The 27,463-nt window shown below is 38.0% G+C and overlaps 1 long non-coding RNA gene, 3 other non-coding genes and 1 pseudogene across 4 annotated transcripts in view; 3 read left to right on the forward strand and 2 right to left on the reverse strand.

Annotated features, from left to right (window-relative positions):
• Positions 1-27,463, forward strand: part of LOC138242516 (zinc finger protein 271-like) — a 681,240-nt pseudogene that overhangs the window by 456,023 nt on the left and 197,754 nt on the right.
• The window catches only part of LOC138242858 (uncharacterized), a 96,380-nt gene that overhangs the window by 10,204 nt on the left and 58,713 nt on the right, over positions 1-27,463 (forward strand). The window lies entirely within an intron of this gene.
• trnaw-cca (transfer RNA tryptophan (anticodon CCA)) lies at positions 5,948-6,019 on the reverse strand. Its single transcript has one exon. It is a non-coding gene; the product is annotated as a tRNA-Trp (tRNA).
• trnay-gua (transfer RNA tyrosine (anticodon GUA)) lies at positions 7,189-7,276 on the reverse strand. The gene is given in 2 exon segments: positions 7,189-7,224; positions 7,240-7,276. It is a non-coding gene; the product is annotated as a tRNA-Tyr (tRNA).
• Positions 18,764-18,835, forward strand: trnaw-cca (transfer RNA tryptophan (anticodon CCA)). The gene has a single exon. It is a non-coding gene; the product is annotated as a tRNA-Trp (tRNA).

The following is a 27,463-nucleotide window of genomic DNA, read 5'->3' on the forward strand; positions in this document are numbered from 1 at the left end:
AAAAAATGTATACACCTGTTTTACATATCCTTGCCATTTTTGGCATATTGTAAGTGGATTGTAACTTCAAATTGATAATTCCTGATCTTTATAACTGTGTATCATTTCTTTTTACCTTGTTTTAATATGTTTTAATTTTTTTTGCATTTTATAGAACTTTTTTAATATATTGAGCATTTTAGCATAATTTTAAAATAGGACTATCAATGCTCCTGACTTCTAAAATCTGTATTTATTCTGACATTTTTCTCTCCAACAGCAGATGAGGAGGGATGCATTTGATTTTAAATTGGTTGATTTTAGGGGAAAATGTACATTAATTTCTTTGTACGTATCATCAGTGGGAAACTTGGCATTTTGGGATGAATTGCAATCTTTACTGCGAGACTGATATAGAAATGACGGGAGATTTAAATGACACATTTGATAAATCAGACAGGCACAGTACAACATCTAAACTGGCAGAACCCTCTAAAGTACTGAAATATTTTAGGCACAATCATAATCTACGAGATGTTTGGTGGTTACTGTGTCCTGCTACCCTTTCATATTTTTTAATGTGCATGAATCTGTCCCACTTCTTTTACTAGTTTTTAAGGAAGATTCTGAAATATCTGATTACGAGATCAAGCCAGAAAAAAAATGATGACAATTAGTAAGAAGAAAGATACAATGTATTGACAATGTAATATGCTTTAAAGGATTAAAAGGAAAATAAATACTTTATCTATGCAAACTAATTCAACTGAGCTCCTCTTAACACTATAGCCTGAAGAATTGCCAAAGCACAATGTATCACTTTGGGTGACACTAAGGGAAGAGGAACACAACACTCAAAACCACAAACCACTTATTTTCAACAGCAAAAATATGCTTGAAAATATTTGACAAAAAAAAAGAAACCTTACACGCATGGAAACCAATATTTATCTGCTAGGGTAGAATGCAGCAGAGAACAGTAGGGCAGAAGGTTAGTGTAACTCTATAGTGCATCACAGAGGCCGGTCTCTTTCCCTCATTATGCAGGCTGAGTTGTTCACAGTGAACTGTCCTCCAGCAATAGTCAGCTGCAATCACTGACATCAGACATGATGTTAATACTCTGACAGCACTTTGGCTGATTTGGTTAATGCGTTTTCCTATTAAACAGGAGATCTTGAGTTCAAATCCCAGTGGTGTCTTTCTTCCTGTCTTGTCTTATAGAATGTATCACTATGGATGATCACGTGCGGCTTGATTTTGTTAAATGCAAGTTTTCATTTTCTTTGTAGAACAACTTGCTTTTCATGAAATTCATACAGCTTGCGAAAGATGAAACACAGATCTTGCTTATCAGTGCAAAACAAATATCACAGGCCGGCAAGAATAAAGTATTTTTTTTTACAAAAAGCTTGCAAATGGAGAAAAGGGATGCACGTGAGTCTCTGGGAGCTGTTAATTGAAAGGTTAGTGGTTCGAGCCCATTTCTCATTATTCTACTTAATTGGATTTCTTAGTAAAACCTTAACCCACTTGATATTTGCAGGAAATGCAGTTTTTTTGTGTGACGAACTACAACAAGTAAACAAGTGAGTACATTAGTCATTATCACTGGGAATGACCAGTCATGGCCAACATTCAAGGGAATCGTATTCAGTCACGGACTTTGACCTTCAAATGGTTGGCGGGAGAATTCATTTATACTCTCGTTGCACCCTTAGTTAAAATATTTAAAATTACAACACAGATTTGTTGGAGAACTTGAAAAGCAAAAAAGACAGTTGGACAGCATGATTATGTTAGGACTGTACATTTGTATTTCAATACTTTTGTATATTTATCTTAATTTTAATATAGATGTAACCATAAATGCTGTTCTATATATATATAAAGATTGTTGTATTTTATAATATTTTAGCAGAGGGCACAAGGGGGTCTATTATACCTTGCGAAACATCCAAGACAACTATAATAGAGGCTCATATTTTAATAAAATTTGCTTTAAAAGAAAACCAAAATTTGTATGAAATCATCCCTCAATATCGACGTTCAGTTGAAGGATTTGAAGAAGCAACAGCGATAGGTGAGTACATTGATTTTGGACCCATGTTTGCATCTGAATAATCTTTCCTCCTGGAAAGAATTAAAAACAGGTCTGTTTTGAGTCTCATGATGATTCTCTTCTGGATCTGAAAAAAAAACAGTGCAAATTTGTTTCCAATGTATTTTTCAATTTTATCAGATTTTTTCAGGTGAATGCAGTCGATACGTTCAAGTTTTTATATGATGACAGGACCTACACTTAGGGCTCAGTACTGATAACACTGCTGATATTGATGGAGTAGAAAAAAGTGATGTATTGGCAGCTTTATCTGAGGCGAGAAGTCCTAGAACACCTACAAAAATGTTAGGATTCAGAGGAAGAAATATTTTTCTACCTCACCCAATCCTGCTGCATTAACGAGGCTGAAGTTGGCTGCTTATTCGCCAGCTTCTTATTCGCGTTTTTCGTTCCACCTTAAGTGCTGCTGCTGTGATGTTATGCCGCCTTTCGCCTGTAGATGGCTCTCTATAGTCATTTTTAAAAATACTAATCCGAGTTGATTACTGCACATATCCCCAGTAAAGGGGAATATGTAAGTAATGATTATCCAAATTGCATTTTTGTATGAAACACATTTCAGAAAATCGAAAACCAATTTTCAAAACTCACAATAACACAAACTGGCATGTTAGACAACAAGTAAATAAGACAAAGGCAAAACGTGAATTCTCAAAGTCTCAAAATCTTGCATTTTGCAAGAAATGTTATTATAGCAGTTTAAAATGGGACATTTAGAACATGGCATATGAGAATATATGGTTAACGGAGGATGAGCAAAGGGTGATGACACTTTCTGCTTATTGCTATGACCCTCCCTCCTGATTATAAAATCGTCTCATAATTCTGCCACTGAGGTGTGAGACACAGTGTAACAGACTCTCAAAATCCTGAACTTCAGGAAATGTTGCTGTACCATTTTTAAAATATGACCCTCTGAATGTGGCATGAGAGAATTTATAGGGAAAAGCTAATTGCTCTTTCTGTTGTATTGTGATGGCCCCTGTTTAGAAAAAAACATCTCAGAATTCTGACACAAAGGTGTGAGACACAATGTAACAAATTATGAAAATCATGAAGCATAAGAAAATTTACTGTACCATTTTTTTAATATGACCCTCTGAACATGGCATGTGAGGATTTATAGTCAACAAAATAGCACCCCTTCTGCTGAATTACTTTTTCCCTCCTTCCTCGTTACCAAAACATCTTAGTATTCTGACACTAAGGTAAGAGAGACAAAATCACTCATCACGAACATTTGTAATTACAAAACTTCACTGTTGCATTTCTGCGTTGTGACATTCTGAACATGGCATGTTAAAGTATATAGAAAACCTAGATCAGAACAGGTTAAATGTAATTCATAGTGATTTATATTTTTTTAATTCTTTCTAAATGAAAAAATATGTTTTTCAGTGATTATGACACTTCAGTATTACATAAAATATGCTTCAATGCCAAAATAAATAATAATGGAAAAAATACCCACAGTGGACATTCATAGTTGTGATTATAGGAATGTTATATATCAGGTGGGTAGCTGTGTCAGCATGCGTAGGCTGCATAGGAAAAAGTAAAGGATTATTCCATGCTGAAAAGAGAAGAAAGGAAACATAACGTGTTGGCCGTGGAGCCTTCTTCAGGTGTGAGAAAGACAGGGCTGTAAGCAAAGATAATTTCCTTTATCTTTGCTTACTGCAGTTTAAAGACTTTAGGAAGTTTTACGGCTAACAGCTCCACATCAACTTCCTTTTATAACTAACCTCATCAGATCCCTCAACTCCCAACTCTTCCAATTTCTCACTTCAGAGAAGGATAAAAAACTCAATCATCCTCTACAGAGAAAAACCATCAACACCCCTACCACCTCCACCAATCCTAACCTAATCCTTGTTTTTACTATACCCTCTGACCTTTCCCTTTCACCCCTTTACATCCTCAGCTAACTTATTTTAAAATTACAATAGACTGTATAGTATGTATGTTTAAAATTAAGGTAAATATGTCAAAATATCAAAATCCAACTGCACAGTGCTATCGTAACAATGCTTGTCAAGTTATCAAACAAACCTGCATTGTATTTTTAAAATATTTCAGCAGAGGATTCAACTGGAGTATAAATGAAGATTCGACGATAATTTTTTCTGGGGAGTTGCAATGTTGGGCATTATTGGACATTTCCCGGTGACCCTGACACGTGTTAAACACTCGCATTTCCTGCATATATTAAAATGGTTATGGTTTCGCTGAGAAATCCAATTGACTTAAGACAACGTTTATACTGCAGAAGAATCCCATCCCTGGGTGGACTCGAACCACCAACCTTTCAGTTAAAAGCCAAATGCGCTAACCGATTGCGCCACGTTTTCGGTTAAAAAAAAAAGCTCTCTTACCGTTTATTTTGCCAGACGGTAATATTTCTTCTGCACTGATAACCAAGAATTGAATTTCAGTTTTCGCAAGCTGTGTGAATTTAATCAAAAACAAGTTTTCCAGAAAGGAAATGAACACATGCATTTAACGAAATCAAGCCCTTTGTGATTGCCCGAAATGATACGTTCTGTACTACAAGATAGGAAGAAAGACATGGCTGGGATTTGAATCTCGGTTCTTTTGTTTAACAGAGAAGCGCTTTAACCAACTAGGCTACGGTGACAGGACGACCATCCCCTTTTACAGCCGCTTGGACACACCGCTCTGAGACATCTGCGTTCAGTAAGCGCTGAACCTGCGCTCAGAACAAATTGCCTCTTTTACATAGCAGCCCCGACACTGAGAAACGAAGAGAACTGGCTTTTATCTGGCATTTTCATGCCCAATGCGTTTGATATCTCCCAAGGGCGACAGAGTTCTTTTGCGACACTAGCTTTGATAAAAAAACGAGAAATCGTGCAAGGGAAAAATGTCTTTTTTTCATAGAGAAAACGTGCACCAGGAAATGTTGTGTTGAGAAGAAATGATTTAACATGATACGTGACCTAATTTATCGGAGCAATTGCTCAACCAGCAAGGTCTGGAGAGGTTGGAGAGTCTGGTGGATGTGATAATTATACGGTGTTGTGAAAGAAAACAGTATTTCTTTGAATTCTCAGTCAATCGGAATTTCAGTGCGAAACATAAACCCCTTGTCTGATTTAAAGAGATTATATTTTAAAACTCATAAAAAATCAGAAAACACATGTTTCTCACTTTGAAATTTTAGACGGAGCGGTGCATTACTAGTAGCGGCGCTGAGCACACTATGGGGAAATTCAGGGTATGTGAAATCCCAGCGGTTTAATAAACAACGCGTCTGATTTCGGATCATAGGATTGTAGGTTCGACTTCTACCTGGCTTGTGTAAATTTTATTCAAGCTCCTCAGTAATAGATGTATATTATGTAATGAACCGCACCTGAAAGCAAACGTTGGGTCTGTTTCCTTTGTTTTCCAGCATGAAATAGCAAATCGTTACAAAAAGCACCTGCTAATGTCCAATAGCGGTTTTTTTTTTCAAATTACATTTTCAGGCTTCAGACACTTTTTAATAAAACAAAAGTGTCCGGAAACTCATTAACTTTCAGGTTTGCTTGAACCTGTATTAAAAAAAGTTATCTGAAACTTCCGGGATTCCATTATCTGATGTAGCTGTCTCTAAAGTTGGACGTGATGTTAAGCAGATGTGAACTGTGCCTTTTCTCTTAAAAAAATACAAAGTTCTTTTTTTCCCCTTCACTCCAATGCTGGAGACTGTAAGCCTCTGTGAGCTCCACACTGCGTGTCCTGTACTGCTCTATGTACTAATCTATGTGGTGTACAGATAGAACTCAACTGCATGGTGTGAATTCCGTGTTCAGGACCAGCAGAACCTGAAAAAGTAACAGCTGACCTCGACGTGATTTGAACACGCAGCCTTCTGATCTGGAGTCAGACGCGCTACCGTTGCGCCACAAAGTCACGGCTGTCTGTGCCTTTGAATTCCCCAAAGGAGACAAATCAGCTTCACAAAAAAAAAATCTCATGTGAAGTGCGCAGCTCTTCCGAAGAGAGTCTTTTCTTCCCAGACCACATTTTATTCTTCCTGCGCAGCTCTTGTGCAGGTGTTGTTCTCAATTACAGATCCAGGAACACTGATTGTTTTTTCTATTTTTTTAAATTAAGTACCCCATGGTGCAACGGTAGCACGTCTGACTCTAAATCCCCAAGTTCATTTTCAAAGTATATCGGAGTCAACTGATACTGATCAGGTTCTGCTGCTACTGAACCCGCAGTCTTCACCTTAAAGTTCAATTCCCCAAGCCTTTTGACCTTATATGTCCATCCCTTCTCGTCAAAACTCGTATTTTCACAGGGTACCCTTCAGAAATCGCAGTATAGAATGAAAAAACTCCAGTAGATCTTGGCCGCTGTTGGTGATTTTCCTTTTAAAATAAATGAATCTCTGGAAATTTTACGGAGTGTATCACTTTCACTGAGACCGAGAAGTGTTAAGCTGTACATGCGTCTTTGTGGCTCAGTTGTTAACCAAAAGGGTGGTGGTTTGAGCCCTTCCAGGGACGCTACGAGCCTTTTAACGTACACACCCTCCTCACTTCATTTCTCCACGGCCGGTCTTGTATCGCTAACAAATACAGAGCCCGTAGGAGGCAGTAAGCTCGCATATATATAGCTCACTGTGTATATAATGAAGAAGCAGAAGTTAGTTTCTCATCTGCGCGTTACAGAGCCTTACGCAACTCGTAGTGTACCAACAGCTAGGGTTTGATCCCTGCACGGGCTATTAGTTGAAAGGCCATTGTAAATGACGTAGATAGATAGATACTTTATTGATCCCGTGAGGGAAATTAATAAAGCTTATCCAGCTGGCTTTTATGTTTCACACTAAATTGCGATCTTGAAACCAAAATGAAATTGACATTTGTACTGTATGTTTTTTTTTTAATTACAAAGCAAACAGAGTATTCCCTTAATTCAAAGATCAGATATTGGCCAAAACAAGACAATCAGACGTGGGCTGACTTTGGAACAGGAGCCTCTGCTTCGTCGTTTATTGAGCTTTTGATCAATGTCTGAGAGAAAAAGATTCGCTCTTTTTACTCTTTGATTAAAGTACACAAAAAGCACCTTCCTTCGAGCCGGAACCGAACCAGCGACCTAAGGATTCCCTGCTGACTCCACTACAGTCCTCCGCGCTACCAACTGAGCTATCAAAGGGTTGTCAAATGCTCCTTGGCACATACTGCCCAATGTAGTGAAATGTTCCGGGTGATTTAAATCCCAGTTCGACATCAAGTTTCCAACTCGTTTCCTTAGTCTTGTTTACCTTGAATTTAAGCCACGAACCAGGATTCTACTGTATAAACTTCCGGGGATATTACAAAATGTTTGATGGGGCATCAATCATTCCAGGCGGAAATGGACTCCTTTTTGTTTCTCGAGGGATCATATTAAACATTGCATTAGTATCGAGAGGAGGATCACCATGAAACACAAAACAAACAGTTTCATTCTGTCTTTTTTAGAAAGTAGCGTTTGTGCTACATTAATTATATTTTCGTGGAAATATAGAAGTTGTAAATGTTAAAATTTATATTTGAATCGAAATGTGGTTTTGAGTTAAATATTAGCGGGATCATGTGATTAGTTTGTTTGTCATTACAATATATATTGCCATTTTACTAGAATTTGTAACTGAAATTTACTAGTTGTGTTTTTATGATGATTAGCCATTTGTTGATTACAATATTGTATATAATGTATAATTTGAACTACATATTTTTCAGGTGTGAATAATTGTATATTTTAAGAATAAATTTCTAAAACAAATCATTGGCTTTATTTACTAGTTTCTACACCTATAAAATATTTATTTGATGTATAATAGACCTTTAACTATATATGTATATTAGTCCTCTAAATTTATCCGTATAATAGAACTCCAACCATTTATATATAATCATAGATGTCTAATTGACATATAACAATATACGTATACTAGAATTTCATTGTAGACCAGTTACGGAGCACATTTATACGTCTAAAGTATGCGTTTAATAGTCGTATATTCTACTTCTTTTGCCAACTGGGATGTGCCGATTTTAATTTAACAAAGCTAGATACACAGTTTGTTTCTCGAAAGCGTGTTATGTAAAAAAGATACTTTGCTAAGGATACAACGGGTGTATAAATGAATTCTCCTGACAGCCAGTTGAAGATAAAATTCCACACGTGAAAATGGTTTTCTTGGACATTGACAGGTACTTAATTGTTTACTTGTAGTTCCACATGAGTAAAATAGATATTTCCTGCAAATTTCAAGAGGGCTTGCGAAGAAATCCCATCAAGCTTTAGCAGAGATTATGGTTACAGCGGAACAGTCTGAAGCTCGTCCCTTAGTGGGTTTGAACCACCAGCCCTTCATTTAACAGCTGCACAGAGACACACTCCCGTTGCTTTTTGCTGTTCACACGTTTGTAGTTAAAGAATTATAAAATACTGACATTTTCCTGCCAGCCGGCAGTATTTCTTCTGCACTGACCATGAATAACCAATAACTTTATTTAATCTTTCGCAGTCTGTAATCCACAGAAAATGAAGTGAATACAGATGCAGCCATTCAAAATGCGCGGTAAAAACCCGCGGTACGGTAACCTACCCACAAGCCACCGCGGGGCACCGGAGCATACCGCAGGGCAAGTGATTGGCTGGCCAAAATGACCGACAGGGGCACTCGTGGTGCATTGGTTGGTAGTGCAAAGATTGAATCATTTAATGTCTTTACTGTGCACATTTTAATCCGCTTAGTTTTGAATATTTATATGGATTTTACCACTAAAGGGAAATTTTAGTAGCTGAGCATAAAAAGAAGAGGAGCATAACGCATCTGAAGGTCATAAACGATATTAATTTAAAACATTACTGTATGTATGTAAACTGTACTGTGTATGGCTGGTCTTGGTAGTTTAAAGAAAAAATACACACCAGTCTTCCATTTCTCCCTAAACATTTTAAGCATGAAAGTTTTATGAAACGGTACCCAAATATGCGATTGCTGTATAGAATGAATTTTAATTAAAAAAAAATATTTAACACGAACATTAAGCTGTTTACATCTTCCGCCTGAGAACAGTCACCCGTTGCTACCCAACGCAGAATGGTGATTGGCTGACACCATCTGACACCCCTCTGATTGGAGAAAAAAGACGTGCTGGCGTGCTATACCAGGAAGAGGATTCTTTCCATTCAAAACGTGTATTTTAAAAGTTTAAGAAGTAAAAACCTTACAGCGTACACAGATTTCTAAACTGATCAGGATCGTTATCTTTGTCTTATGCATAATAATGTTCACCGCTCTGTCCAGCAAATTAATAATAAACTTTATTTTATATAGCGTTTTAAACGAATAAGTAATTAGATTGCTCATAAACCTAATCACTTGCTTTTTCTTTTTATTTAGGCTCAGATTACAACTATAGATCGAATTATTAATAACCATAATAACAACCAACCAACAAAAACAACCATATAAACATAATGGTGGTGCTGGACCTTCCAGTTTTATTTATTTATTTTTTAATCGCGTAACATAAACATATTACCGTATGCAAACTGTACTGTATACAATATGTACATGTATATTTAATGTCTTAACTGTGCCCGTTTAAGTATTGAATATTCATATCTAATTTTACCACTGAAGGGAAATCTTAACATAAACATACAGTATATGGCTGGTCTCGGTACTTTAAAGAAAAAAATACACACCGGTATTCCATTTCTCCCTAAACATTGTAAGCTTCGAAGTCTTTAACTAACGCGATACCGGAGTCAACAAGCATACTTTTAGAATTTGATTAAAAGGGAATATAATATGGAATCGCGTATCTAAAGAATTTAATAACGATATAATTATATTCATGTTGCAAAAGAACTGCAACGGACATAAAAACTCCCTTGCATGGTTTCATTACGACCAGAATCGGTCTTGAGATATTTTTAACTTGATTTACAGTATTTGAGAGGTATGTCTTAACACCGATACTACAGTGCTTAAGTACTGCTCACGTATATGTTTCTAGGTTTATATTATGCATTTCATACGGTCAAATTACTTTTGAGCAATAAGAAGCGAGAAACGGTATGCGTTTTACTTTCGTTTTGTGCTGGGACCCGTGGATTGATTAGAGATATCAAGTACATACAAGTCATTTTTTAAATGTTGTAGTTCGTCTTGAAAAAATGTTACGAGTACATCATCTATCAACAATTACACAGGTTCTGTTTCCATATTGCGGATTTTGGTTACGTAATATTATTTTCTAGATTTCACGTTGTGAATATGATGGGATGTCTGATGGGATGTTTCTAAAAATCCATCCTCTGTAAAACGTCTTCTCCAGTTGTCCTGCATATGTATTCGCTAATGAAGCTGTGTGTTCTGAGCCTAGATCTCTACATTTCTGTATGAACCAGCTTAGAGGGCTAAAGACAGCTTGTGTTTAAATTGAGTGTAAGGCAATTTATGCTTCTAAAGTCATGGTCAGCATTTATCTTTGTACTGTGTTGTAAATTTGTTCTGTGCCAAGTCACATTATTTTATAGCGTTTTTAAAGCGTTATCAAATACGGTGTTACTGTAGTTTACTGAGTCCCATGTCACATGGTCTGTGATTGAAACCTGTAAAACCGGTTTAATTCGTCACAGCCAGCACTCTTCAGGTGTGAGAGTCTTCTGCTCAGAATGAAACGCTAAAATGTTTGTGTATATTCTAATGGTAGTGGGGGCGGGGTGTGTGGGAATAAGTTTGGTTGAAACATTTTCTCTGAAAGCATTTTCTTCTTGTAACCGATCTTGTTACAGCATGTTACAGTTTACTATTATTAACCATATTAATTTTAAGTGCTTAATGTAAAATCTTGTAAAAATATATTTTCATTGTTCAAATATACATTAAGTCTGACTATCATATAATAAGTTAAATACAAAACTAAAGAAAAAATAGGGTTAAATATAATTCAAAATATTTTGCTAACAATGTTAACTGTTTATGAATAATAAAATGTATTAACTAAGGAGTAGGATGGCACAGTTGTTAGTATGTTTTTTGTTTTTTTTAACCCAATCTCCGGGAAACCATTAGTACGATGGTGAATCGGAGATTCTCAACCCTTGCTGCGTACGACTGGAAAAGAATTCGTGATCGGATCAACGAAATGCTTCGTAGGAGGAGGCAGTCTTTTCCTCTTGTCTAACAGTCTGTCCACAAACAAAACATTCCTGTTAGACAAGAGGAATTGAAAAAAAAACAATGTTGTCAATGAAAACCGGTGTGTGTGTCTCTCCCTGCTGGATGTCCCTCTCACAAACTGCTGAATGAATAAAATAATTTTATTGAAAACGAGTTTGCGATTGTCTGGTCTTTAAATTCTGTAGATACGCGATTCCATATTATATTCCCTTTTAATCAAATTCTAAAAGTATGCTTGTTGACTCCGGTATCGCGTTAGTTAAAGACTTCGATGCTTAAAATGTTTAGGGAGAAATGGAATACTGGTGTGTATGTTTTCTTTAAAGTACCGAGACCAGCCATATACTGTATGTTTAAGTTCCAAAATTAATATCGTTTATGGGCTTCACACGCGTTGCAGTATGCTCAGGCACTAAGTAAAAGGAGATGCTTCGTATTGCTTGACTAATTTTAAAAACTAAGTTATAAATATAAAAATTGCAGGCGCTGCTCTGGTGCGTCGGCTCCTACACAGTGCCTGTCTGCCGTAAGCGTTACAATATACATACAGTACCCAACACTGCTTGTACCCATCTGTCATGTAAATAAAACACCTTGAATTGAATTGAATTGAGGGGAGAAGGGGGGGATACTAAAGCCAATACTGGCTCAATGGGCTTTGACGTGCTAATGCGTTAACGGTCCGGGTGTGGCAGGCTTCCAATGTCAACTCGACTCGATTAGAAGACAATGAACGTATTTTAGCCCTAAATGAATTAATAGCAAACATGGTTTACATAAAATACATTTTTCCAAGAAAGTTTATAATAATACGATCTATAGTTGAAATCTGAGCCTACTTTAAAAATAAAGGAAAAGCATTTTCAAAGAGCAATCACGCTGTGTTTATGAAGAAAAAGTGATTAGGTTTATGAGCAATCTAATTACCTATTCGCTTAAAATGCTATATAAAATAAAGTTTATTTAGAGATGAATGATCAGTGTCGCAGTTTAAATAATGTGAGTCAGGAAACTAACACAGCGCCACCGGATTTAATAACGCAATAAAAACGCTATAAAATAATGTGACACAGTACAGCACAGTACAACAATACTGACCATGACTTTAGAAGCATAAATTACCTTACACTCAATTTAAACACAAGCTGTCTTTCTGTATGAACCTCTAAGCTGGTTCATACAGAAAATGTAGAAATGCATTAGCCTGATCATGATTAAAAAACACATAATTAAACACGCGTTTGCGATTTAAATCAGAACACGATTTAAATCAATATAAATGTTTATATTGTAACGCATACTGTCCCGCCTCCATTTCTCTATAACAATTTACTGTTGCACACACACACACAATAGAAGCAGGAACCACTGTCAGAAGGGAAGATATATTCAAAATATCGCAAATATCGATCATGTTGCGATATTTTGAAATATAAAAGTCAATTGATTGTCCATAATATCGCTTACCTATTTTTTCGAAGAAATGTTTGTTAAAATAAAAGTCCAGCACCAGCTGGATTCGAACACACAACCTACCAGTTGGAAGTCACGCACCTAGACCAGTAGGCTACAAGACAGCTCGCATGTTCAGGTAGGCGAAACAGCCTTACACAGTCCTGCCGCAGTACACGGATATAATCATACCGTTATTAAATTCTTTAGATACGCGATTCCATATTATATTCCCTTTTAATCAAATTCTAAAAGTATGCTTGTTGACTCCGGTATCACGTTAGTTAAAGACTTCGAAGCTTACAATGTTTAGGGAGAAATGGAATACCGGTGTGTATTTTTCCTTGTGATATTTTAAGCTCTAGTTGAATGATAGGTGTCGCATTTTAAATCATTTTCGTAGCTAGAAATTATGAAACGCCCTGTTAAAAGCAAGGAAGTTTTTATGCCCCGTTGAAGTAAAACAAAATGCCTGACAAAGTATGGCTTGGACAGATTCCAAGTGCTTGTACAAATGTGCTAAAGAAATTATACTTTGAGTATACAGCTTGTCCAAAGTCATCCATTATTAATACTATTAGTAATATCTTCAGTAAAGGCTTTGATGCATAAATATTTCTGATAAAGGTAGGTTGTGTACTTCTGTCCAACTGAGCAATCTTGCTTTCATAATATATACCAACATTTTAATGACTGATGATTAACATGCTGTAATACACAGTTCAAAATTAAAGGCTCAAATGCTGTACATGAGAGGTTAAGCTCCCCCTGGCGGTTTTACAAGGCGACGCCGGATAGTTAGTCACGTGACACACGTGAAATGCGTGATACCGCGTGATACTGTGACACGCCCACCGGGGTATGCCGCGAAATACCTCACCCATTTTGAATGGCTGCATCTGTACTTGTATTAAGCTAAATCAAGCCGACGGAGATGCACTGCCGTTGTTTTTCTCCACTTTTCGTTAAAAGGAGAAAAATCACTGACATTTTCTTGCGGTATTTCTTCTGTCCTGATTTGCAAGACTTATATTTTATATAAGTTGTATGAATTTCTTGAAGTTCAGAAACAACTTGTTCCACAAAGGAAATGAACACTTGGTTCAAAGTAAATCAAGACGTATGTATCTCTCGCTGCGTGTGCTCTTATCTGTCCATCTCTCTACTTTTCTTTCACTCTGACAGTCTGTGCAGAGTTTCTGAAGGGGATGTAACACCACTTGGCAAACAGAAAAATTATCAGAGGCAGAATAAAAAATCATTATTCTCTTCTCAGTCAGATTCACAGCTCAGAGACAATCGGACAGAAGCTCCATACTTCTTTTTATCCGTCAATCCAGAACCAGAGGACATTCAGACAATCAGTGCTGTTACATGAATAATATCAGGCAGAACAGCCTGGACTCAGGTTACATCTCCCCATTTTCTCCTTCCTCACAGCCACTTAGAGACAGAGAAGAGCTCCTGGTTCTCCTCTCTGTGAACTGGGCTCAAGACTCACTGATCTGTCAGCTGTGGACTCTGTTCCAGGTCAGAAGCAAGAAGCTTCTATTAACCCTTTCCAAGACCTCCAGCCCTTCAGTATTACTTTCTTTACTGTATGTCAGTCTCCAAACATGTTTTATAAATGTTTTATAACACACGTGAGTGTGGAATTATCTTTTTATGTAATAAACACAAGTAGTGACACTTTGGTCAGTACACTGTATATTGATTATTAGTAGCCAATGGGCCGATGGTCGTGTCTACAGTAGTGACCAGTTGACCAGTCTGTAGCTCTCAGCAGTGGGACTCAGATCACACAGAAGAAGGCCTGTCTGTGTGTGATTCCACACCAGCCCAGGGAATCACCAGCTCTCATATGTCTCTCACAGGTGTCTCACAGTCTTATAAATTTACAATTAGATGAATTATTGTAACAGGTAATCAGACTACCTATGGAACTGAGAGCAGGCTGGAAATAAAACCTCCTGGCTTCTATACTCTGATGATTCGTTTAAAACATTTAAAAGCACTTATTACAGGGACTTGTGCTCGTTCTCTACTGCTCCACACGGGTACGCCTTGTAACACATTAATCTGTGAAGTAAACTATTTTTTTTCCTGTTTAATGAATTTCATTCCTTGGTTTGTCGCTCTCCGTTTACAACTGTTATGATTCGCTTCTCTTCACAGCCCGGTGTGTTCTTTTTTGGGGGGGATGTTATATCTGTAAGAAAAGCCCCCCAGGCTCCGGACAGGAGTCTCCTCCAGCGGAGACGCGCTCTGCTCTGTTACAAAGAGCGCTGTGACATCACAGACACCAGCCTGAGCGCCTGGATCAGAGAGCAAGACCGCGGGAGGCACAGGGTGCGCACGGAGGAGAGTTATTGATCACTTATCTATCGAAAACCAATTAATTCAATTAAAAAACCGTAGAATAAACAATTAGCTTCACCGATTGGTGAGTACTGATTCTTTTTCTGGTTTTGATCCTGTTCTAAATATCTAGAAAACAGTCAATAAAGACTGTATCGATCAATTACTGTAGTGCGTTTAGTGTAAAAAATGTTCAAACCGAAATTAAACAATGATTATTCTTATTATTATTTAGGTAACTGTATCCTAGAGCTAAAAAAATATATTCCAAGTTGATAAATGTATGTAAGTAACAGTTTACATGTATTTTTTCCAGTGTTTATAAATCATAAGTATGGTAACCACGGGGACAGGCGCCATGTCACTGTGCGCGTCTAGGTGTATCGCGTTCGTCACAAAGAGTGATGTGACGTCATGGGTAGCAACAAATACTAATACTAGTGTATTCATATTAATATTAATGAGAGTACAACTGGTTGTTTTAATGCTAGTGTTCATGTGAGTATTAATGATGATAGCGCTACTGATAGTTTTAGTTTTAATGTTCATATTCATGTTAATATTAAATATAATTATAGTGTTACTGTTAGAGAATTAACAGTAGTAGTAGTAGTTTTAATACTACTGTTATTCTAGCATTACTGTTATTCTCTTTGGGGGAATTAAAAGCACATGTGGCGAGTGACCTCGTGGTGCAACGGTAGCGACATCATGTCCGACTTTAGAGACAGTGATATCAGAGAATGGAAGTTTCAGACCTTGTTTTTTTTTACAGGTTCAAGCAAACCTGAAAGTTAGAAAGTGTTTGGTCACTTTTGTATGAAAAAGTGTCTGAAGCCTGTAATTATAATTTGCCCTTTTTTAATTGTGGTTGAAATCCACTCCCATGTACCAAGACCTTACATTATATTCATGTTTACTTAAATGACTAACTATTGGACTATTGGACATTAGTTGGTGTTTTTTTTTTTGTAACGATTTGCTATTTCATGCAGGAAAGAAAGGAACCCAGACCCAACGTTTGCTTTCAGGTGGGGTTCATTTACATAACGGACATCTATTTCTGAGGAGCCTGATTTGAATCACACAACCCCCGGTAGAAGTCGAATCGACAATCTTATAAACCGAAATCAGACGCGTTATCCATTAAACCACTAGCCCGTCACGTAAATTAATTGCACCATGGTGAGTTCAGTGCCGCTACTAGTAATACCCCACCCCCATCTTAAATTTCTAAGTGAGAAACGTGTTTTCTACATTTTTTTTTAGTTTTAAAAAATCATCACTTTTAAGCAGACAAAGCCTTTATGTATCGCTCTGAATTTCTAATTGATTTAGAATTCCAAGACAAAAGCGTTTCGTTCCACAGCGGCGTGAAATGATCACGTCTTTCACTCTACTTCTCTCTAGTAGTAAAGCAGATCTTGCTTGGTGAGCATTTCCTCCAGTAAATTAGGTCACTTTTCATGTTACTCACTTCTTCTAAACACAACATTTCCCGGTGCATGTTTTCTCCATGAAAAAAGACATTTTCCCTTACATGATTTCTCGTTTTGTTTCATCAAAGTGTACAGAAAGAAGAAAGAAAGGAAAAGTGTCGTTAATGAACTCTGTCCCCCTTGGGAGATGTCAAGCGCATTGGACATGAAAAGTGCCCAATAAAAGCCATTTCTCTTCGTTTCTCTTATGGTCAGGGCTCCTGTTCCGTGTAAAGGAGGCAGCTTGCTCAGCCGGCAGACTCAGGGCTTCGTGAATGCAGATGGCTCAGAGCGGTGTGTCCAAGCGGCTATAAAAGAGGAGAATTCTGCCGGCACCGTAGCTGAGTCGGTTTAAGTACCTGTCTCGTTAACTGGAGATCCTGGCTCCACATCCCAGCTGTGCCTTTCTTCCTGTCTTTTTGTGCAGAAACTACCATCTTGGACAACCGCATAGGGCTTGATTTAGTTTAAAGCATGAATGCATTTCCTTTCTGCAACAACTTGTTTTTCAAGAAATTCATACAGCTTGTGAAAAATGAAATGTAATTCTTGGCTATCAGAGCAGTAGGAATATTGCCGACTGGCAAGAAAATGCAAGCAATGTTTATTTTTTGACCGGAAAGGTGCGAATGGAGAAAAGCCTCTCTCATCAGTCTCTGTGGCGCAATCGGCGAGCACGTTTGGCTGTTAACTGAAAGGTTGGTGGTTCAAACCCACCCAGGGACGATCTTCTTATTATTGTCAATGTAAACACTGTCTCCGCTAAAGCCGAAACCTTAACCCTCTTCATATTTGCAGAAAATGCGAGTCTTTTGCCCGTGTCCAACAACAACACTTGAGACCGGGGAAGTCCAATAGTGATCAACACCGCAACTCCCCAGAAATCCATATTCACCCTTGAAAAAGTATCTTTGAATGGCTGGCGGGAGATATCATTTATACTCCTGTTGCGTCCTCTGCTAAAAGAGTTTAGAAATATAACGCAGATTTGTTTGAGAATTTGACAAGCACTGTTACAGTACGTTAGCACTGTGAAGTTGGATGTTGATATTTTGATATATTTACCTTAATTTTAACATAAATGTAAACATACATGCTGTACAATCTATGCTGTACAATCAAACACAGGTATATTTTGAGACTCATGCTGATCGTCCTGTGGATCCAAAAGAAAATTTTAAAGCTGATACATTTTCGATTGGAATTTGCATCTAGCTACAACGTCCCTGGATAAGAGATTTTATTAGTTGCGTGCAATCGGTATCGTTTACTTTATGTATGGTAGTGGAAATAGTTTTAAAAATGTTTTCTAAAGAAGATTGTATTGCCAGGACCTGCCTTTAGTGCTCAGTAGCGATGACGCTGTTGATATAGATGGAGAAGAAATGTAAGATGAATTGATGATCTAAGCTAAAATAGCCCTAACACGCCTCCTGTAACAGTGTTTGTATTCATAGCAAGTAATATTTTTTTTCAAACCCGAACGTTGCTTTTGCATTAAGTGTTATGTAACCATTAGCGGTTTCGGTAGCTTCTGAAGACCGCACTTTTCCAAACTGAAGCCTATAAGAACATTATTCAAGACACACCATGGCCCAGAATCATGCATCGGGACAAAGATTAACATCCACTGAAAGTACTCCCAAATAAAAGATTTGACCAAAAAATTAAAAGAGTAGGCAAGTATTAAAACAAAACCATAACTTCTTGACTTCCAACCTCTTTCCTGGTTCAGGCCATGTAAAATGACATATTCAGTGGACTCATGCCAAGGTTGTGAGTTTAAGCCTCACCTGGAGCAGCCTGGTTTTCTGTCTTGACAGGTAAACAGTGTTTTGTGTTATTTGCTAAATGGAGAGAGGATTCTGTGTTAATTGTGCTCCTCCTGGGAGAGGTCAAGATGAGAAGTTCACCAGGCTGGTGGTAAATATCCTGTCCAGGAATATCGGGGCTGTAGGGGGTCAGATCTATAGATGTAGTAAACACATTAGTGGAGACGGTGTGTCTGCTCTCTGTGAGAGAGCCAGGCGGGATGAATAATCTGTGGTCTGGGAAGAAGAGACCCTCGTTGGAAGAGCGGCGCTCCTCACAGGAGAGAATGAAAACAATATTTTTCAGGGACGCTGATTTTTCTCTTTGGGTGAATTAAAAGCACTTGTCGCAAGTGACCTTGTGGTGCAATGGTAGTGCGTCTGATTCCAGATCAGAAGGTTGCGTGTTCAAATCACGTTGAGGTCAGCTGATGTGTTTGCAGGTGCTGCTGGTGTCGAACTCGGAATTTACACCATGCAGTCGGGTTTTAGCTGTACACCACCTAGGTAATCCGAACGAAATAACAGAACAGTACAGAACACCCAGTCAGGAGCTTATGCAGCATTTCATCTTGAACACGACAAGAGAAAAGGCACACTGCACATCCGCGAAACATCACGTCCGACTTTAGAGACAGTGACATCAGAGAATGGAAGTTTCAAACCGCTTTTCTGTTACAGGTTCAAGCAAACCTGAAAGTTAGGGAGTGTTTGGTCACTTTTGTATGAAAAAGTGTCTGAAGCCTGTAATTATAATTTGCCCTTCTTTTAATTGTGGTTGAAATCCACTCCCATGTACCAAGACCTTACAGTATATTCATGTTTACTTAAATGACTAACTATTGGACTATTGGACATTAGTTGGTGTTTTTTTTTTTTTGTAACGATTTGCTATTTCATGCAGGAAAGAAAGGAACCCAGACCCAACGTTTGGTTTCAGGTTGGCTTCATTTACATAACAGACATCTATTTCTGAGGAGCCTGATTTGAATCACACAGCCCCGGTAGAAGTCGAATCGACAATCTTATAAACCGAAATCAGACGCGTTATCCATTAAACCACTAGCCCGTCACGTAAATTAATTGCACCATGGTGAGTTCAGTGCCGCTACCAGTAATACCCCACCCCCATCTTAAATTTCTAAGTGAGAAACGTGTTTTCTACATTTTTTTTTAGTTTTAAAAAATCATCATTTTTAAGCAGACAAAGCCTTTATGTGTCGCTCTGAATTTCTAATTGATTTAGAATTCCAAGACAAAAGCGTTTCGTTCCACAACGGCGTGAAATGATCACGTCTTTCACTCTACGTCTCTCTTGTAGTAAAGCAGATCTTGCTAGGTGAGCATTTGCTCCGGTAAATTAGGTCACTTTTCATGTTAACTCACTTCTTCTAAACACATTTCCTTGTGCATGTTTTCTCCATGAAAAAAGACATTTTCCCTTACATGATTTCTCGTTTTGTTTCATCAAAGAGTACAGAAAGAAGAAAGAAAGGAAAAGTGTGGTAAATGAACTCTGCCGCCCTTGGGAGATGTCAAGAGCATTGGACATGAAAAGTGCCCAATAAAAGCCATTTCTCTTCATTTCTCTTACAGTCGGGGCTCCTGTTCCGTGTAAAGGAGGCAGCTTTGCTCAGCCAGCAGACTCAGGGCTTACTGAACGCAGGTGTCTCAGAGCGGTGTGTCCAAGTGGCAGTAAAAGAAGAGAGTTCTGCTGGTGTCGTGGCTTAGATGGTTAAAGCGCCTCTTTAATAAACAGGAGATCCTGGGTTTAAATCCCAGCGGTGCCTTTCTTCCTGTCTTCTTGCATCGTTTATTGTTATAGACAACATGCTTCTGCATTAAGTTTAATGGAGGTGTTTATTTCGTTTTTGGCACAACTTGTTTTTCAAGAACTCCACACATCGCGAAAGCTAAAATGCTTGTCTTTGTTATCAGTTCAAAAGAATTACTGCCAGCTGGCAAGAAAATGACAACGATTTTTTTTTTACTTTAGCCAAAAATCTGTGAATGTGGAAAAATATGACATGTGTCAGTTTCTATGGCACACTCAGTCAGGGTGTGCTTCAGTTAAACACAACGTTCGTAGATCAAATGCACCCAGAGACACACTTCGAATTAATCCGATCTAAACATTACCTTCTCTAAATGTGATTGAGTTTCTTTGCACGTCGTTAGCCATCTTGATGTTTTCAGAGATTTTCAACTTTTGACACTAGTCAAACTACAAGTAAATAGTTGAGTACCTATGTCAATATCACCGGGAATGTGAATATAAATGTAAACATCAATATTTCTGCCTTCTCCTGAGAAACACAAGTATAGAGTCAAAACACAATAAATAATGCTAGAAAATTATTCAGTTAACACCCAGATGTGACAAAACACATTTAAGACTTACATCCCCTTTAAATATGTATTTCCTTAATATCAGTTCTCTTCCCTCCCCAGGATACCTGCAAATTCACTATATCATATTAAAAGCTGTGTGTAAGTCTTACATGTGTTCTGTCACATCTGGGTGTTAAATTAATAGATGTGTTGTGTTATTTAATATGATTTGACTCCATGCTTGTGTTTCTCGGGAGAAAGCAGAAATATTGGGGATTTGCGGCTACAGAAAATAATGTGAACTTTACAGGCAAAAGTTAGGTTACGTTAAAGAAACAAAAACTTATTGTCACCCTTTTCAACTTGATTATTTAAGACATTTGTTCGGAATAGTATATCTTCTCGTGTCTGTGGCTGTTATCCTACAATAACGGTGGTGAAATAGCAGGAATGTGCGGAAAGAATCGGAGATAGAACAGAAGACTCATCTAGTCGATAGTAAGGTTGTGTAGGACCGCACACACTTCGATGTCAGTGTTGAGTAGTGTGGTTTAAAAGCTTCTTCACGAACCAGGAAGGAGTAGAAATCTAAAGTCTTCTGATCCGTAATCAGACACGTTATCCATTGTGCCATTGGCGTTTGTATTGCATTCCTATACAGCACCACATTGAGTTCAGAGCCGCTACTAGTAATACATCGCCCCGGTCAAAAGTTTCTTCAATTAGATTCATGTGTTTTGTACGTGTGTCTAATTACTACGTCTTTCATTATGTCTGGTTTAAAATAATGTATCTTAAAAACAGAGAAAGGGTTTATGAGTCTCCCTGAAATTCACACACGAAGAATAAAAAATATCGCGTTTAAAAAGAATACAGAGATGCCGGCGATAGAAAACTTAAGCGCGCGCTATCACTGAACTAAACTCCCGATCGATAAGTTTGCCGGCGGCTTTTTAATTGTGTTAGGAAGAGCAAATAGTCCACAGTGTACAGTGTAAGGTCTGAGCAAAACAATCAGACGTGAGGATTATTCAGAACAGGAGCCTCTACTTCTTTGTATACTGAGCTTTCGGGTGAACGTCAAAGTGAAAGACAAATTCGCAATTCACTTTTTGATTAAGGAACAAGAAAACACCACCCTTCAAACTGGATTCAGACCAGGGACATAAGACATACTCACTGCTTTTTCTACAGTTTTAAGAGCTAGCAACTGAGCTATCGAGAAGTCTAAAATAAACGTTTTGTCACACGCGTAGCCCAATGTAGTGTAGTGTTCCTCTTTATTTAAATCCCAGTTCGACATCAAAATACTCACTCCCATAGTCTCGTTTAGTAGAAGAAATGGACCAGGCTTCTACTCTATAAACGTCAATAGTTCTTATAAAACATTTGAAGGGATATCAGTGCAGGTGGAAATTGACTCTTTTTCTTTATGATTTGGTTTTGATTTTGAATCGTTATATTATTAAGTTTGTGCTTTCTCTGTTTTTATCATATTGTGAACTTATTTTTTAAACAAATGCTTACAAAGGCAAACAGGGCACACAGTACAAGCTACTGTGCACTTTTGGGAGTATACGAGGTTCGATATAAAATCGCAAAAATGTAAAAGGAGAAAATACCCCAGACTGCGTGTAAAGTCCTCCTTGAGGTATGCTTTCAAAATAGCTGCACCAGGCACTTGGAGACAGATAAACATAGGTATTTAAAATTCAGGAATATGAATGGTCAATTGCTTACAGTTGGGTTTTTACGTTTCGTATTTAGCGATTTGTGTATAAATCTTTTAACAATTCATTAAAATGCTAACAATATGTAAAATAAAAACAACAGCAACGTTAAATGGCGGGGAGACGGGCAGTTTTTTTTACAATCAGATTCCAATCTCTAATGCTGTGTTTGAGAGCTGTGTGTGAGAGCTTACTGTACATAACTTTCCTTTTCTCACATTTTCTGAAAACCATTCCAAAGGGGCACCTGTCACGGACGTCCAAAGGGACTAACCATGGGGAGTAGGAGAGTGGAAAAAGACCCATATGCGTAGCGGCGAGACGGGAAAAAGGCCCGGGCTCATTAGTGCAAAGAGTTCAGGAATGCCATATAGAAACCTATGCCCTCAGGGAGCGGACGTGGGGCGCCCTGGTGCTAGGCGGGTCTCAGGACATCCAAACGTCAATGCTAAGCAACGACAGAGTGCAAGACCCGGAAATATATAGCCCAAGGGAAAGAGAGGGACAGGAAGGACAGCATGCTGGAAACTAGGGACAGGACAGAGAAGGAGCGCCCTCTGGCTGCAGAGGGCGTGACAGTACCCCCCCTTCATGCCAAGCACCCTGTCAAGATGTGAGTCGCTCTTGAATCAGAGCGGGGTGACACGGGCTTCTGTTCTGATATGGTTGTACGAGAAGCAGGAGGAATTGCTTCACTCGTATTGCTTCATGAGCTGAATCAGGAGTGAGACATTTCGTGTGTTTGTGCATATGTCAACGCCTGACCAACATCGTAAAACTAAATTAAAAACTAACATTAAGTTGTCAGAGACATTCATTTATATACAAACAAGAGACAGACAAAGTAATAATTCTTCATTAACTTGTCCTACACTGATCAGACTATTTGAAATTGTCTGATTCAGCCTGTGCAGTTCGTGCTAATTAGAACAACGCCAGTACTGAACCCTCATCACCGAACAGACTATTTAGCACAAGTTCAGCTGCTCGCCAGCTTTGTTACGCACAGTTTTGCATTGCTATTGACCTCAGAGCAGGAGCTGATCTTCAGACAGTACCGTGTTAAGTAGTCTGCAGCTTCGTGCAAAACAGTTCGACAGTTCATTGCAATTTAGCCAATGTGTTTTCTATAGCTTTCAGCTGCAGTTAATTTACATAAAGAAAATCTACTACTGGTTTAAAAGCAACATGAGTCAGACAGGAGTCAAACCTACAATCTTCTGATCCAAAGTCAGATGCATTATACATTACACCACTGGCCCTAACCTTATGGTGCTCAACAGCACCATAGTTACCTCAGTGCCACTACTAGTAATGCATCACCCCCATCCAAAATTTCTAAGTAAAAAAAAAAACTTTTTCTATACTTGTCTGTTTAAAAATATGATATCTTTAAAAAAGACAAAGGGCTTGTGTGTCACGCAAAAGTTTTGATTCATTTCGAATGCAAAGTAAAACCATTTTCTTCCAAGAAATCATAAATTTGTCTCATCCTCCACACTATAATCCTCTCTTGTAGTAGTAAAGCATTTTGAATTCAACCGAACAATATATTAAAGGAACAAGTAATAGGTTTATTCCATGCTGAAAGAGAAGAGAGAAAACACAACGTTTCAGCTATGAAAACTTCTTCAGGTTTGTTTTCTCTCTTCTCTTTTCAGCATGGAATAAACCTACAATATTACTTGTTTCTTTGCAGATATGCATGCTGAAGTAGCTATCCACCTGAATATATTAAACGATTCATCTATACGATTAACATAATGTTCTCCTGAATAACTACTCAAAAGAAGCCACAGCTCAGGTGTTAGAGAGATTTGAAATCAGATCGATGGATTTAGAGTCCAGACTGCGAACCGACAGCTGACACAGGTCTTTTACAGAACCGTTCTGATTTTTTCTACTTTGTCCCCGTGACATCATTGTCCTGCTTGCAGCCGAGCCCGACACACAGTACCATCTGGTTTCTGTCGCTGGGCGCTCACCCTGTGGTCCATGTGGGTCCTAATGCCCCAGTATAATGACGGGGACACTAAACTGTAAACAGGTGCCGTCCGTCGGCTGATAAGTAAAACTGAGGTCCTGACTCTCTCTGGCCTTTAAAAATCCCAGGTCATCTCTTGAAAGAGTAGGGGTGTAACCCCAGCATCCTGGCCCAATTTTCCAATGGCCCTTACCAGTCATGGCCTCCTAATAATCCCCATCTATGGACTGGCTTCATTACTCTGCTCTCCTCCCCACTGATTGTTGATGTGTGGTGAGCATTTTGGCACAGTATGGCTGCCGTTGCATCATCAAGGTGGGGCTGCACATTGGTGGCGGTAGTGGGATTCCCCATTACCTGTAAAGCACTTTGAGTGGAGTATCCAGAAAAGCGCTATATAAGTGTAAGTGATGATGATAATAATAATAATTATTATTATGTAAATTGCAATAAAAATATAATATTTGTTTCAAAATCGATTAATGTAAAAACTGATAAAGCTAATGCTTTTTTCAGGGCTATATCTACTTTAAAAAAAAAGAGAAGTGAAATTTGGAGAAGATGCACCAGCGGGTGCCTTCACATCTCCAGCTTCAGTCTCGCCTGTAGCTGCGAGAAGGTTAAAAGCACACAAGTGATCTGTAGACGATGTTCGGGGAAGAGATAATTCTGTTTTCAACACAGGGAGTGAGAATGAGCTCAGTCCGGCTCCCAGCAGAATCCATTCTGGTTTGGTTACTGTTAGACTGTGCGTCTGAGGCTCTTTGGATCGCAATGTGAAAAAAAAAAACAATTGCTCACATCGAGAGGAAGGGAAGATATCATGTTTAAAAAATCAGAACCGAAGATTTGGATCTGGGGCCTCATACTTATCAAATTATTAAAATAACAGTTATTAAAATATTAGATTGTGTTTCTGCAACATTTCGTGCACACTACGCCATTTTTATCTAAAAATAAAACAACAGCCACAACAAGGGCTTTACACGCAGTCTTGGGTATTTTCCCCTTTTAGATTTTTGCCACTTTATATCGAATCTGTTATACTCCCAAAAATGCACAGTAGATTGTACTTAATAAAAATGTACAATTCACCGCTGGTATAAACAGATGTGTGCCGTGTCTGCCTTTGTAAGCATTTGTTTAAAAAATAAGTCCACAATACGATAAAAACACAGAAAGCACAAAGTTAATAATACAACAATACAAAATCAATACCAAATCATAAAGCCAATTAAGTACAGATGCAGCCATTCAAAATGCGCGGTAAAAACCCGCGGTACAGTAACCTACCCACAAGCCACCGCAGGGCACCGGAGGGCACCGCGGTAAGTGATTGGCTGGCCAAAATGACCGACAGGGGCACTCGTGGTGCATTGGTTGGTAGTGCAAAGATTTAATCATTTAATGTCTTTACTGTGCACATTTTAATCCGCTTAGTTTTGAATATTTATATGGATTTTACCACTAAAGGGAAATTTTAGTAGCTGAGCATAAAAAGAAGAGGAGCATAACGCATCTGAAGGTCATGAATGATATTAATTTAGGAACATAAACATTACTGTATGTATGTAAACTGTACTGTGTATGGCTGGTCTTGGTAGTTGAAAGAAAAAATACACACCAGTTTTCCATTTCTCCCTAAACATTTTAAGCATGAAAGTTTTATGAAACGGTACCCAAATATGCGATTGCTGTATGGAATGAATTTTAATTTAAAAAAATTATTTAACACGAACATAAAGCTGTTTACATCTTCCGCCTGAGAACAGTCACCCGTTGCTACCCAACGCAGAAACACAGCCACTAACTAGCAAAGAGAGGACATTAGCTACCCAATATGATAAAGAAATAAATGATTATTTTGTTTCTTTCTTTTGCACATTTATTTGAACATTTCCATCGATTGTACAAGCACTTGGAAACTGTCCAATCCCTAGTTCATCAGGCATTTTACTGGTCTGGCACCGGTCTGTGTCTTCCAGGATATAATGCCAGCGAACTCTTGTTTTTATGTCCATTATAACAGACAATCTCCTTTGCTTTTAACCGAGCGTTTAATAATTCCCTAAAATGAAAATGATTTACTTTATTTCCCTCACGGGATCAATAAAAGTATCTATCATCTGTCTAAACTATGGGACAGAATTCTGGGGTCTCCCCATACCAGAGATTATGGTAGGGCTTCAGAATGGTGATTGGCTGACACCATCTGACACCCCTCTGATTGGAGAAAAAAAGACGTGCTGGTTTGCTATACATACTGTACCAGGAAGAGGATTTCTTTCTATTCAAAACGTGTATTTTAAAAGTTTAAGAAGTAAAAACCTTACAGTGTACACAGATTTCTAAACTGATCAGGATCGTTATCTTTGTCTTATGCATAATAATGTTCACCGCTCTGTCCAGCAAATTAATAATAAACTTTATTTTATATAGCGTTTTAAACGAATAAGTAATTAGATTGCTCATAAACCTAATCACTTGCTTTTTCTTTTTATTTAGGCTCAGATTTCAACTATAGATCGTATTATTAATAACCATAATAACAACCAACCAACAAAAACAACCATATAAACATAATACCAACCAAAAACATAGATAACAACCACAATACAAAATCAAATATATCAAACAATTTTACTCTCGCAAATTCCTCAAATTATCATAATCCCGCCCCTTATGCAAAACCAAACCTTCCTCCCATCCCAGTTTATCCTGTTTATCATAAACAAAATCCACCTCAATTTTCAACATAAAGCATTACACAAAATCAATACCTCAACACTCCATACTCAACAACGATAATTCACAAACAGCCAGAACATGTAACTACACATTCCCAAACAGACCAAATTCCCATAGCCCCGCCCCTTATGCAAAACCAACATCCCTCCCCTGTTCTCTCTCTCCCCTGGCGGTTGTAATTGTTTTTATTTTCAAAAAAATTTTAGCAAAGTCATGTATTTTAAAAATCTTAAGATTTTTATATTTATGTCTTTATTTAGTG

This window comes from Lepisosteus oculatus, chromosome 14 (assembly GCF_040954835.1).
Source record: "Lepisosteus oculatus isolate fLepOcu1 chromosome 14, fLepOcu1.hap2, whole genome shotgun sequence".
In the NCBI taxonomy this organism is placed as follows: Eukaryota; Metazoa; Chordata; class Actinopteri; order Semionotiformes; family Lepisosteidae; genus Lepisosteus; species Lepisosteus oculatus.